A 14,537-nucleotide genomic window follows, 5' to 3' on the forward strand; every position below is an offset into this window, starting at 1 on the left:
GTGTTGAGATGACAGTGGGATTTTGTACTTTATTCCATTGATATGGTGTATTATATTAATTGATTTCTGGATGTCAAGCCAGCCTTGTATTTCTGGAATAAATCACACTTGGCAATGTTTTACAATTTTTTGTATGCTCCTAAATATGATTTGCCGGAATTTTATTAAGACTTTTTGCATCTATATTTATAATGATTATTGATTTATAGTTTCCTTTTCTTGTGATTTCTTTTGTTTGGGATTAGAGTTAATATGAGCCTCAGAGGGTAAATTGGGCTATTGTTCCTTTTCTATTTTTTGGAAGATTGTGAAGAATTACCGTTGATTCTCCTTAAAATATTTGGTACAATTCACCAATGAAGCCATCTGGATCTGTTGTCTTCTTTGTGGGTAGGCGCTTTTTTTTTTAAACTAATTCGATCTATTTACTTGTTACAGGTCTATTCATATTTATTCTGAGTCATTTTTGGTAGTTTGTGTCTTTCTAGAATTTAGTTTGGTTGATTTATGTTTTAATTCCTGGAATACACTCTATATGATTCTACTCTTTTAAATTTGAGACTTGTTTGATAACCCTGTATGTTAGCTAGACTTGAATGTTCCTCAAGCATGTGAAATGAGTGGGTATTCAGCTGTTGTTAGGTAGAGTACTTTATAGTATCATTTATTATAAGTTGTTAATGCTGTTGTTCAAGTCTTACATATTGCACTGATTTTTTTTTTCTGTACTAGTTTTGTTAGTTAATTATTCAAAAAGTGTGTTCAAATCTCTAAACATAATTTTGGATTTACCAGTTTTTCAGTTCTATCAGTTTCTAATTTAGGAATGTTATGCTTTCTTGATTAATTGGCCTCTTCACATTATAAAATACAAGTTTTCATCCCTGATAATAGTGATTTGCTTGTCCTTCCTTGTAGGATAGTAGTATCATTACTCCAACTTTCTTTTGATCAGCTTTTGTGTAACAAAGGCTTTCATCCTTTAGTTTTCATATGTTGTTGTTGTTGTTAGGTGCCATCGCGTCAGTTCTGACTCATAGCGACCCTACGCACAACAGAATGAAACACTGCTCAGTCCTGTGCCATCCTTACAATTGTTGTTATGCTTGAGCTCATTGTTGCAGCCACTGTGTCAATCCACCTTGTTGAGGGTCTTCCTCTTTTCCGCTGACCCTGTACTCTGCCAAGCATAATGTCCTTCTCCAGGGACTGATCCCCCCTGACAACATGTCCAAAGTATGTAAGACGCAGTCTTGCCATCCCTGCTTCTAAAGAGCGTTCTGGCTGTACTTCTTCAGAGACAGATTTGTTCATTCTTTTGGCAGTCCATGGTATATTCAATATTCTTCGCCAACACCACAATTCAAAGGCGTCGACTCTTCTTCGGTCTTCCTTATTCATTGTCCAGCTTTTACATGCATATAATGCGATTGAAAATACCATGGCTTGGGTCAGGCGCACCTTAGCCTTCAGGGTGACATCTTTGCTCTTCAACACTTTGAAGAGGTCCTTTGCAGCAGATTTGCCCAATGCAATGCGTCTTTTGATTTCTTGACTGCTGCTTCCATGGCTGTTGATTGCGGATCCAAGTAAAATGTAATCCTTGACAACTTCAATCTTTTCTCCGTTTATCATGATGTTGCTCATTGGTCCAGTTGTGTGGATTTTTGTTTTATGTTGAGGTGTAATCCATGCTGAAGGCTGTGGTCTTTGATCTTCATTAGTAAGTGCTTCAAGTCCTCTTCACTTTCAGCAAGCAACGTTGTGTCATCTGCGTAACGCAGATCGTTAATGAGTCTTCCTCCAATCCTGATGACCCGTTCTTCTTTATATAGTCCAGCTTCTTGTATTATTTGTTCAGCATACAGATTAAATAGGTATGGTGAAAGAATACAACCCTGACGCACACCTCTTCTGACTTTAAACCAATCAGCATCCCTTTGTTCTGTCCGAACGACTGCCTCTTGATCTATGTAAAGGTTCCTCATGAGTACAATTAAGTGTTCTGGAATTCCCATTCTTCACAGTGTTATACATAGTTTGTTATGATCCACACAGTCAAATGCCTTTGCATAATCAATAAAACACAGGTAAACATCCTTCTGGTATTCTCCACTTTCAGCCAGGATCCACCTGACATCAGCAATGATATCCCTGGTTCCACATCCTCTTCTGAAACTGGCCTGAATTTCTGGCAGTTCCCTGTTGATACACTGCTGCAGCCGTTTTTGAATGATCTTCAGCAGAATTTTGCTTGCGTGTGATATTAATGATATTGTTCTATAATTTCTACATTCGGTTGGATCACCTTTCTTGGGAATAGGCATAAATATGGATCTCTTCCAATCATAAGGTTTTCATTGGCTAATGCTTTTCAGAAGTAGACTGCCGAGTCCTTCTCCTTAGTCATGTTAGTCTGAAGGCTCAGCTGAAACCTGTCCTCCGTGGGTGACCCTCCTGGTATCTGAATACCAGTGGCATAGCTTCCAGCATTACAGCAACACACGCCCCCACAGTACAACAAGCTGACAGACATGTGGGGGTGATTGGAAGTTTTCATATATCTGTGTTTTTATACTTAAAGTTTGTGTTTCGGAGATAGCATAGAGTTGGTTCTTGGTTTTATATCCAATATGACAGTCTCTGGCTTTTATCTGAATATTAGGACCATTTATATATTTTTTCATATTTAATGTAAGTATTGATATAGTTAGGTTTAAATATTATACCTTGCTATTATTTTCTGTTTGTTCCATCTGTTATTTATTCCCATTTCCCTCTTTTCTTGTCACCTTTGATAGTAATTGAGTATTTCTTATTATTTAAATTCATCTCCATTATTAGATTATTTGCTAAACAACTTTATTTAATCTTTTGTGATTGCTCAGATTTATAAGATTCATTTTTACATTTTTGTAGTCTATATTCAAATATCAATCACTTCATGTATCATATAGGAATCTTACAAAGTATAATTCCATTTCCCTTTTTTTTTTGTTATAGATTGAATAGTATCCCCCCCCACAAGATACGTTTTAGTCTTAACCTCTGTATCTGTGAGTATGACCTTGTTTAGGATTTCCTAAAGAAAGGTTTTTCTTTTTCAGAGGTTATCAGTCAACAAGGTCACACAGAAATAGGCTGGGTCCAAATCACTCTGAGTGGTGAGTTATAAAATGGGAGAACAATCACAGAAAAAGTCACACACAGGGGAAAGACACCATATCAGGATCCATCTATTAGTCGAGGAATGCCAAGAAATACCCAAGGCTACCAAAGCTGAAAAGGACAACGAAGGATCTTCCCCAGAGCAGAGAGAGAGAGAGAGAGACCACAGCTCCATTGATGCCCTGAGTTAGGACTTCCAGAGACAATACATTTCTGTTCTTTAAAGTCACCCACTTTGTGGCATTTTGTTATGACAGCCCTAGGAAACTAAGATTACCCTCCTTCCTCCTTTGTTATAGATTTTAATCCTACATGTCACAAATCCCACAATCCACTGTTACTATTTCTGCTCTAGAAAGTCAATTATCTTAATGAACAAAAATGTCTTTTATGTTTACTCACATATATACCATTTCAGAACTTTTTATTCTTATGTATGGATCCAAACTTTCATCTGGGGTTTTATTTTATTTTTTTCTTCTAAGGAAGTACTTCCTTAAATACATATTATAGTTCAGCTGAGCTGGATGTATACTGGAAGTATATTTTCTCAGCTTTCTTTCATTTGAAAATGTCTTTATTTCATTATTTTGGAAAGACATATTTGCTGGTTATAGAATTATATGCTTTCATTTTTTTTCCTAAGATTTTGAAGAAATTGTTTCATTGTTTTCTGGCCTTCATGATTTCTGAGAAGACGGTTGTAATTCTTTTCTTTGTTCCTTTGTATGTAACATATCTTTTCCGCTGGCTCCTTTTAAGATTTTCTGTTTACCTCCAGTTTTTGAATTTGATTATGATATGATGTTGTTTTCTTTACATTTCTTCTGCTTGGTGTTCATTGAACTTGTCGGATATTTGAGTTTATAATTTCCATCAATTCTGGAAAATTTATTTATTCAAATATTTTTCTTCCTCCTTTTCATCTTCTGGATATCCAATTACACATATTTTAGGTTTGATGTATTCCCATTGGTCAACGGGTCACTCTGCTTTATCTCCTTTTTTTTTTTAAGTATATCTTCTCTTTTTGCTTCATGTTGAATAATTTCTATTTTTAGAAATAGAAAGGGGGTGTAATGGTTAAGAGCTCGGCTTTTTATTAAGGTAATAGAAGACTGCCGACCAAATCCATCAGCCCCTCCTTGAAAACGCTATGGGGGTGGTTCTACTATGTCCTATATGATCATTTTGACTTGGAATCTACTAGATGGCAATGGGAGTGGGTTATATTCGCTTATAGTTCTTTCTGCATTGTCTAATCTCTTGTTATTCCAGCGCATTTTACATTTTATATATTGACTTATTCCTTCCTATATATTCCAAATGGGCTCTTCTTACATTTCCCATTTCTTTCCTCTTTATATTCGTGTTTCCTTTATGTATTTGAGCATATTTACAAGATATATACTAGGTATTTATTTTCATTCTATTATATCCTTTATGGGTATGTTTTTGTTGATTTTTTCCTTGTGGTTATGGTTAATACTTATTTTTCTTTTTAGCATCCCTCTAATTCTTGATTGGATGCTGTATATTATGAATTTTACATTGGTGGATGCTGGATTTTGTTGTGTTCCTTTTAAGAGTGTTGACTTTTGTTCCAACACAGTTAAGTAATATGTAGATCAATTGGATCCTTTTGAAAGTTTGCTATGGCGACCAGAGCAACATTTACTCTAGAATTAATTTAGTCTCACTTTTAAGACATGATCCTTTTGTGTACTCTATCCAATGCCATATGTATTACAAAATCTCACCACTCTGGCTTATGTGAACACATCAGTAAGAGCTCCAAGAATCAACTTTTTTATTTCCTTCTGATATTCTTCCCTGGTTTCAGGTAGTGTATGCATTTATAATACTCAACCAAAGACACAAGGAAACCTCTAAATAAATCTCTGGAAAATTTTCTCTGTGTGTCTCCTCTTCTTCTGTAGTCTGCCACACAAATTCTAACCACCTCAGCTTCTCCAAGCATCATTTTTTCTGTTCAACTAAGTGAGTCAGCCAGGCTTTGTTTGGATTTTCCTGTCCATAAATTGGAATTGGGAACAGCCTCTATGTAGTAAACGGGAATAATCATAGGGTTTATTTTGTTTCTCTTTGCTCAGTGGTAATAGTCCTGTAACACCTGTTGACTAATGTCTGAAAAGCATTTTTTTTTCATGTCTTTTGTCCTGTTTTCAAGTTGTTAATGGTGAGAAGGCAATTCCTGTAGCAGTTAATCCTTCATGAGCATAAGCCATGTGACTGCTTTTAAACACATAATATATTCTATCTAAATGAGTAATTATCTTTCAGAGTAATACTTGTGTTCCAACATTGTTAATATTTCATAATTAAAAATAAATAAAAACAGCTAACATTAATCAAGTGCTTACAACTGTGCAGCAAAAATTATACGTATTTTATTTTAAAAAATTTGAAACTCTTCTGTTAGAATCTCCTTCAAAAGCTGATCAATCTTTTTTAGATATCATTACGGTCATACATATTTAGTCGTGGGGGTTAATTTAAGTTATTTGAAGGTGAGAAGTTAATAAAGTTCTTGGCTAATATGAATATTGATTTTTGGAAATAAATAAGATGTGATAATAAAAAAATAGACTCCCTACAAGTTTATGCTTGTTTTTTTCCTCTCTTTTGTCCTTGATAGCTCTTACGTGTGCCTCTAGATTCAACTCAGATGACACCTTTGAAACGCTGGATTCTTTTCTAACTTTCCCCAGCTGTGTTCACTCTGCTTCTTTCATTTTAGCATGTATTTCTGTTTCTCTTCCCCTACCATAGAATCTCTGGCATATTCAGCCTTCACCAAGTAGGATATATTCTATTTCCTCAATAATTTTTATATTTCCTCCTTCTCTTTGTACTCAGTCTCTCTGCCTTCTTTTGGGCACTCATCAGGCTTAATTTATATTAAGGTAGTGGCTTTCTAAATGTTTTTTACCCTGTCTCCATACATGACCACTTCCAAATCCTATCTGACTAAAAGATCTTTCAAAGGCTCTCCATTGTTTCAGAACTGATCTCAGTTTTTTTTTTTTTTCCTTTAGCATAGCACACTTATTCTTCTTATTAATTTCCACATCTACTTCCACTAATACTATGGACTACTCAAGAAGAGAGATTCCATCTTTGTTTGTATGTATCCTTTTTAGCATTAGCACCTTGGGTAGTGACTGTGGAGAAAGGGCCTAAAGTAGCAAGCTTGTAATCCATTTTCCTCCCCGTTACCAGGAGGATCCTCCCAGGGAAAGAATGTGGGTAATGCAGTTTAATCTTGTGACCATGCTTATCACGGGCCTCCTGGTAAATAAACTAAGGACACTGGATAGGAAGAGAGTACTTATTAATAGATTGTGTTTCGCAGGATTTAGGATTACTGTTTTAGGATTACTTACAAAAAACAAACCTATAATGTCTGGACTTATTATGTGAATCTTAGAGGTAAGAGGGAAGACTGCAGTAGCAGAATAATGGCTCCCAAAGATGTACACATCCTAATTCCCAGAATCTGTGAATATGTTTGGTTACAGAGCAAAAGGGGAATTAAGGTTGTAGATGGAATTAAAGTTGCTAATCATCCGGCCTTGAGATGGGGAGATTATTTTGCAATATCTGGTAAATTCAGTGTAATCCCTAGGGATCCTTGTAATTGGAAGAGGGAGGCAGAAGAGGGAGAACCAGGGAGGTAGCAGCACGAGCAGGACTCAGACTGACTTCGCTGGCTTTGACATGGAATGAAGTCAAGAGCCAAGGAATGTAGGTGGCCCCTAGAAGCTGGAAGGCAAGGATATGGCTATGGATATGGATTCTCTCCTAGGGCCTCCAAAAGGAATGCAGCCCTGCCAACATTTTAATTTTTATTTCAGTGACACCCCTTTCAGACTTCTGACCTCTAGAGCTTTAATGTTTGTGTTGTTTATGCATTAAATTTTTGGTTATTTGTTACAGACGTAATAGAAAACTACACACTAGGTTCATGTGCTTCTGATTTGATAATCCAATCCCTTGTGTTAGTTCAATAACTGAAACATAAAATAGATTCCCAGTCACTATTTTGGGGGTGGTGGTTAATGAATGGAGGTTTGAGTATCTTCTAAAATCAACTTAAAAATTGGTGGGTTTCTAAGCTTTTGGTATCAGAAAATTATTTATGTTTATATCATAAAATGGGAGACAGATTTACAACTTTGAAAATTAATTTCAGTGACTAATTTTAAGGGGGTTAATTCGAGTAAGTATGACAGCAACCAGTACAACTTAATTTAATGAGTATTAAACTCTTTCAAGTGTATAGCACTTTAGCAAATTCTGTGCAAGATTAAAAAAAAAAAAGAACTATAAGGTAAGTTTCTGTTCTCCATGATCCTACTATGCAGATAGTATATGATAGAATATGAGGAACATTAAAAGGTGGTTACAAAATACAGGGAAAGCAGTGATTAGAAATTAATTGCATGGTGCTTGGGGAAAACAAGCAAGGCTTCTTGACTTAGAAAATAAAGAATTAGTATATTTTGGAAATACACAGGTGGGTCTTTATGTAGAATATGTAGATAAATTATGGAAGAAAGCATAAGAACAGGCATTGAAGTGACCTGTGTAGGACATATTTGGGAAGAGTTACATAGTCCCTTTTGGTGGTGTCTTGCAAAGCTAAGCCAAGCCACAGATCTGTGCTTGTAAGAAAGTGTAGTTCACTCTGTGCTATGCCTTGGATTCCTGTATCAACCATGTGAAATTCATTTCATATAGACAATGGGGAGGTAATGAAGATGTTTAAACAGGATATTGATTAGATCATAGAGGTACCTAAGAGAATTCTAAGGGTAGGTGTATGTAGTAGAGATTGGAAGTAGATAGATATTTCAGGAGGCTGTTACAATTCTCGAACTAGAATTCATACGTGATTCTGTAGGTATACTGTCCACATGCCTTAAATGGCCTAGGAGTTACGCCATCTACCATGCTGACGTTGCACATGATCAATTCTGTGCATCCTCTTACCTGCCCCTTGTCAATATTTTGTTTACAAGATTCACATTACTTTAAAGCTGTTCAATTAAATCCTGAAAGCTTAAGAAGCTACAAAAAAGAAAAAGCAATCTCAAATATTCTAAATTCAGAGCCTAGTGGATTATCATATCATCACTATAAACTCACGTTCGGCGGGCATCCAGTGGAGATGCATGAACTCTCGTGACTTTAGATATGGATTAACCAAAAGCCAAGTATCTGCAACCATGTGTGATAACCGTAGAATCTTACAACCATAGTATAACAAAAATTATTCTTTCCTGAAACAACAATGCACCCTTTCCACAATAAAGAGCTGCAGTAGGAAAAAAAAAAAAGGAAGGTGTTATTTTAATGTATAGTAGAGTATGTACTTTCTCATAAAACCAACTGTTCTTTGGTCCCAGGCATATGGTACTCAAATACTTATTCATTGAGGTCAATAATAATAAAGGTAACACCGTGAGTCTTAGTTATGCTCCAGAACACTGTCCTATTCAAATACATCAAATTGTTTCAGGTCACAGCGGTTTTAGGAGGCAATGTTATTAATCCCAACTTAGATCAGGAACTAGGACCAGAGAGAAAGGATCACAGAACTAGTCAGTTCTGGAGCTGAGATTTGAACCTAAGCAGTTGACTTCCAGAGTCCAAGTTTGCAAGTTATCAACTAATCTATCATATTGTTTCTCAACGAAGTATTTATTTTTGGTGACATTTGTAGGCAGAGTGTACTGGTATGGTTTTCCAGCTCAGTGTTGGCACTTACTTGCTCCCATCTCAATTGGTTCACTTGGTTGGGGCAACAGTCACATATAACAATGAGAAGAGAGAAATCTGGGAGAAAGGGAGAGGAGAGGAACAGGAAGAAGGAGTAGGTATATGGCAATTTTTGATATAACTTATAACTTATCCTTTGACAAAATGACAACACTGGACAGAGGTAGTATGAAACAGGATTTATGTTCTGGAAAGGGCCTTAAGACATCAACTAATGACAAACTATATACTTTTTAAAACCAAAAACAAAACCCGTTGTCAACGAGTCAATTCTGGACTCATAGCAGCCCTATAAGAGAAAGTAGAACTGCCCCACAAAGCTTCCAAGGAGTCGCTGGTGAATTCAAACTGCCAACTTTTTGATTAGCAGCCGAGCTCTTAACCACTATGCCACCAGGGCTCCATATACTTTTTAGAGAGGTGGAAAATTGATCCCCTATGGTTAAGTCACTAGTCCCAGGTCATATTTAGTGGGAGATGAGATATTCAGCTATTTTAAAACTCTCATGAGAGTGTTCAGTATACTGCAAACTTTTGATAAACGGGATATGAAAGAAAAAAAAAAGCTCCAGAGAGAATGACATATGTATGTGTGCCTGAGAAAAATTTTTATCACATAGCAACTATTGTGAGGATGGCACAGGACACAGCAGCGTTTCGTTCTGTTGTGCACAGGGTTTCTATGAGTCGGAACCAACTTGATGGCACCTAACAACATTTGTCATTACTGAAAATGAAGTCATCATTGTCTTTTTGTTAAATTGAGTTTTGTTTCTTATGATGCACATATCAAAAAATTTATTTTCAAAACAGCATCACCTTTTTGTCATTCCACCTAACCTGTTCTCCAGAGGCAGCCAGTCTTTCCCCAACTCTTTAAAAACCTGTTTGCTTTACTATTCGTGCCCATAATTAAACAATAAGCTTCTAGGTCTACTCTTTGTTTTTTCAGTTTTAAGCATTATGTATTGACCTCTTACCATGGAAGATGATTCCACTCAACTACACACACATCTCCCGTCTCCCATCATTTCTGCCCAGTTGTTTCACAGTTTTGGTTAGATTAATATTCTGTGTTGATATACATAAAAAAAAAAAAAAAAAAACCTGTTGCTGTTGAGTCGATTCTGACTTATAGTGACCTAATAGGACAGATTAGAACTGCCCCATAGAGTTTCCAAGAAGCACCTGGTAGATTCGAACCACCGACCTTTTTGGCTTGCAGCCATAGCTCTTAACCACAACGCCACCAGGATTTTCATTGATATACATAAAAAAAAAATTTTTTTTAAATGTTATTTATAGTTCAGCCAAGTAGAATACCTTGATTTTTTGTATAAATTTTATTTTCAATGAGTAAATAGTTATCTAGCTTTAATTTTTTTTTTTTTTTTTTTAGTTTTCTATGACCTTAAGATTTATTCTTTCCCAAGCTGTCACCTGCTCACTCAGTTCTCTACATGTTATCTCAATATACGCAAACTCATCAGGTATTCACCTTATTAGTTTGTCTCCCAGGAGACAGGTATCACACAGACTTCACACAAACTTCAATCAGAACCAAGGGAAGTTGTCATTCTGAGATCTCTCTTACTATTCACTAGGTCTTCCTTGTACATCTGTCTTAGATGAAATCCCGTGTTTTCTGTATTCCATGTGTTTCTGCCTTTGGATCCATACCATTGTTTATTTTGGCCTACGTCCTTCAAAAGCTTTTTGAGAAAGTGAATGCTGAAAAATTTTTGGGTTTACCCTCAAACTGGATTAATATCTTGTTGGACATAGAGTTTTAGTTTGTAAATTTTTATAATATGATTTTCTCCTGGCCAGGAACAATGTCATGAGAAGAATCTGAGCTTTGAGCCAGTTAAATAAAGGCAGTTGAAGACGAGATTTGTGTTTTGTTAGATGGATTTAAAATGTGATTTAAAATATTCTGCCATATTTTGGTAAAAGTTTTTTTTTTTTTTAAGATTTTTTGATTTTGTAACACTTAATATTACAATGGCCCAAAACTGATTTTTGGAAATATTTTTTAAAAAAGTGAATTAAAATTAATCTTGTTTTAAGTGATTTTACAACTCTGTTTTATGTGAATTGTGGTAATCTTAACTAGTCCCTGGATGGTGCAAATAGTTATTGTGCTTATCTGCTAAATGAAAGATTGGAGGTTTGAGTGGACCCAGAGATGCTTCAGAAGAAAGGTCCGGCAAACTATTTCCAAAAATTGACCATTGAAAACACTTTTGAACACAGTTCTACTCTGACACACAATTCCATATCTTGGAATTCACTTCATGACAAGTGGTTCAAAACTGAGATTGGTAATCTCTCTTCTAAAACCACTTCAAGAAATGCCTCAGTCAAGATAGAAAAGATATAAGAGTTGTGTAGGAAACAATGCTTACAGCAAATTAGTGGTTCGTATTTGCTAAATGACCAAGTAGTTCATGTGGAGATGTTAATTGGGATGAAGGGTTCAGTCATTTTGAAGATTTTCTAAGAAAACAGTGCTTCTTGGATGCTAATAAATTACACAAGACATTTACAGATAATTTAAATGTAGTAAGATGGTATATATTTTATTTTACGATAGTTATAGCAGCAACTTCTCGTATGTTGAATTTCAGTGCACATATCTTATTACATTAAAATTCTGCATTTTAAATACCGGCATGTACAATTCAAGGAATTTTTCTATTTTAAATGTCATAAAATAATTTTCTAGAATGAGATGCAAATTTTGAAACGTTTGTCATCAATACTAAGCACTGAATAATCAAATTATCTGATTTTTCAGGGAGGAAAATCATGTGTCTTTGGAGAACTCGCTCACCTTTAGATGGATTTTAAGGACATTTGTTTATTTATTAATTTATAACACAATTGATTTTATCTATCCAAAAAATGCTTACTGAAAATTTTTGAGATGGTATCATTGGCCCTGTTGAGACAAAAAAGTACAACCGGAATGCTCCTTAGACTGCGTCTTACATACTTTGGAGACGTCGTCAGGAGGGACCAGATCCTGGAGAAGGACATCATGCTGGTAAAGTACAGGGTCAGTGGAAAAGAGGAAGACCCAGAATGAGGTGGATTGACACAGTGGCTGCAACAGTGGGCTCAAGCATAGCAATGACAGTAAGAAAGGGACAGGACCTGGCAGTGTTTCCTTTTGTTGTGCGTAGGGTTGCTATGAATCAGAACCGACTCAACAGCATCTAATAACAACAACATTATTGCCTTCAAGGAGCTTAGAGTCTTTCTCTTAGCCAAATGCCATTGTTGACATTCTCCTTTGTCATAAAGCAAACTATGGAAAAAAGATGTTTCCCACTTCCATGAGAAACTCAGTGGATGGGGAGAACAAGGTGTTTCTCAAAGCTTGTGGACTTTGGAATTATGCCTATACACGCACATGAATTGCCATCGGTCAGTTCTGACTCCTGGCAACTCCAGGTGGACGAGTGTAGAACTGTGCTCCACAAGGTTTTCATGGTTGTGACCTTCTGAAAGCAGATCACTGGGCCTTTCATCTGAAGCGCTTCTGGGTGAGTTCAAACTGCCAACCTTCTTGGTAGTAGCAGTGGACTTAGCCATTTGTCCTACCCAGGGACTCGTGGAATTATTAAAGCTTAAATTTAATTCCTGATTCCCGACTTTGACCCTTACTGACTGGTTGAGCTTAGAAATGTCTCTTATTTTCCTAAATCACAATTTCTATAGGCATAAGTATCCTACAGGCTTGTTGTTTGGATTAAATGGAGACCTGTGAGAGCTGAAACTTCACGGGACTGCCTCGTTTCTCCGGGTCTCACAAGTTTTCCAACTTTGACAGGGTACAGTCTTACCACTTTTCTATCACTTGTTTTAGTGGAAAAGATTTGATTTTTACTTCTCTGACAGGTTTTTAGCTTACACAGTTTCCAGTTTTTGCAGGTTTCACTGTGTGTGAAGGCACCAGTAAATGCTTAATAGTTCCCTTCTTCATGGATTTTAGCATCTGCAATATCCCAAATACAGCATTAGCGCTCTGGGTAGAATCATTACACAAACACCGACAGTTTTGATGGGAACACTGTAGATATATTGGAAAAATAAAAAGTCAGATCAGACCTAAAAGGGACTTTAGAAATAATCTAATCCATCTTCATAAATCACCTATCTCAAAGTCACACAGCTAATCCAAGGCAAAGCCAAAACACAACTCAAATTTTTATAGTAGAAACGATATAGAAAGTCATTTTTAAACTGTGCTAGACTATAAATAAATAATTTCAAATAGAATCAAAATTCTTTGGGGATTTCAATACCCTCCTAGGTAATAGTTTCAATTTAGTGCTTTGCCACGTCTTACAAGAATTGAAAAATCTATGACTTTGAATTTTGGAGTTTCTGGAAACTTGAAAAGAATTTACCTGATGTTTGTACTATCATTCCTGGCTTTCCTGTGAAATTGTTATGATTACTAGAAGATGCTCACTACCAGCGCTGCATGTTATTTAAGAAACCGTAAATAGAACCAGAAAACAATTTCTAATATTTGTTTCAAATGTCAAACTCAGTTGATAGTCGGCTGCTTTTAGAACTATTCTACACATGAATCTGCTCCTCCTGAGAAGAAAAATTGCCTGGCTGCTTCCGTTCAAATAAGCTTCAGGTACCTGCGTGAGAAAAACCAGTGACCTGCAGAAGCACGTGGTTCCGACGGGCTGCACAGGTCTGGGGCATGACGGGACACTACCCAGCGGCCCCTTCCTCATACCAGTCTTTAACCCAGATAGCAGTAGGCTGTGGTTTTGCTTAAGAACTTGTGTTGATACACCAGTGTGGGATCTGTTCGTTCTCAGGTCAGTTCCTAAGTCAGGCATTTTCTCGTTAAAACAACAACAAAACAGATTAAACCTTTCTTTAAGAGGGTAATTTTTTTAAACCTCTTTCCCAGAGAGGTGTTAGGGTAAGCATAGCACCTAAATGTATACTATTTTGATGTTACTTAGAAAACTGTCCGTTGCTGTGCTAATCTATCAAGTTTTTCTCCTGATGTTGCATTTCAGTGAGGAAAGGCAAGTTCCTGTCTAGTCCCCAAAACTTTTAAGAAGACATGACTTCAATGAACCCTGATTTACACTGCAGGCCATTGGATTTTGAGACCCCTTCTCTTTTTTTTTTTTAGTTGAGTCAAGGAAAAGTTGCTGGCATTGCTCTAGTATCCAAATCACAATGAAATACTTGCTGGAGCAGCTTAAACACTTGGCCTTTAGTGCTGAATTCACTCCTCAGACTGCCTGCTGCACAGCAGCCAGAAAACACTGATTTATAGGGAGAATAAAAGAAAGTTGGTCTCCTTGGGCCTGGTTCATCCTACGAAAGCCAGGGTATTGCAGATATTTTAAAGATGAATTCCCATTTTAAAGATGAATTCGCACCACTTCCACTGGCATACTCTCCTGCTTTAGATCTGCGGGCCGAGGGAGGGCTGCTCCGGATTTGCTCCCCCTGGATCCATACTTTATCGGTGACCTACCCTTTTTTGATGTATCACCTGCTGTGCATTTCCTCTC

This window comes from Loxodonta africana, chromosome 17 (assembly GCF_030014295.1).
Source record: "Loxodonta africana isolate mLoxAfr1 chromosome 17, mLoxAfr1.hap2, whole genome shotgun sequence".
NCBI lineage: Eukaryota > Metazoa > Chordata > Mammalia > Proboscidea > Elephantidae > Loxodonta > Loxodonta africana.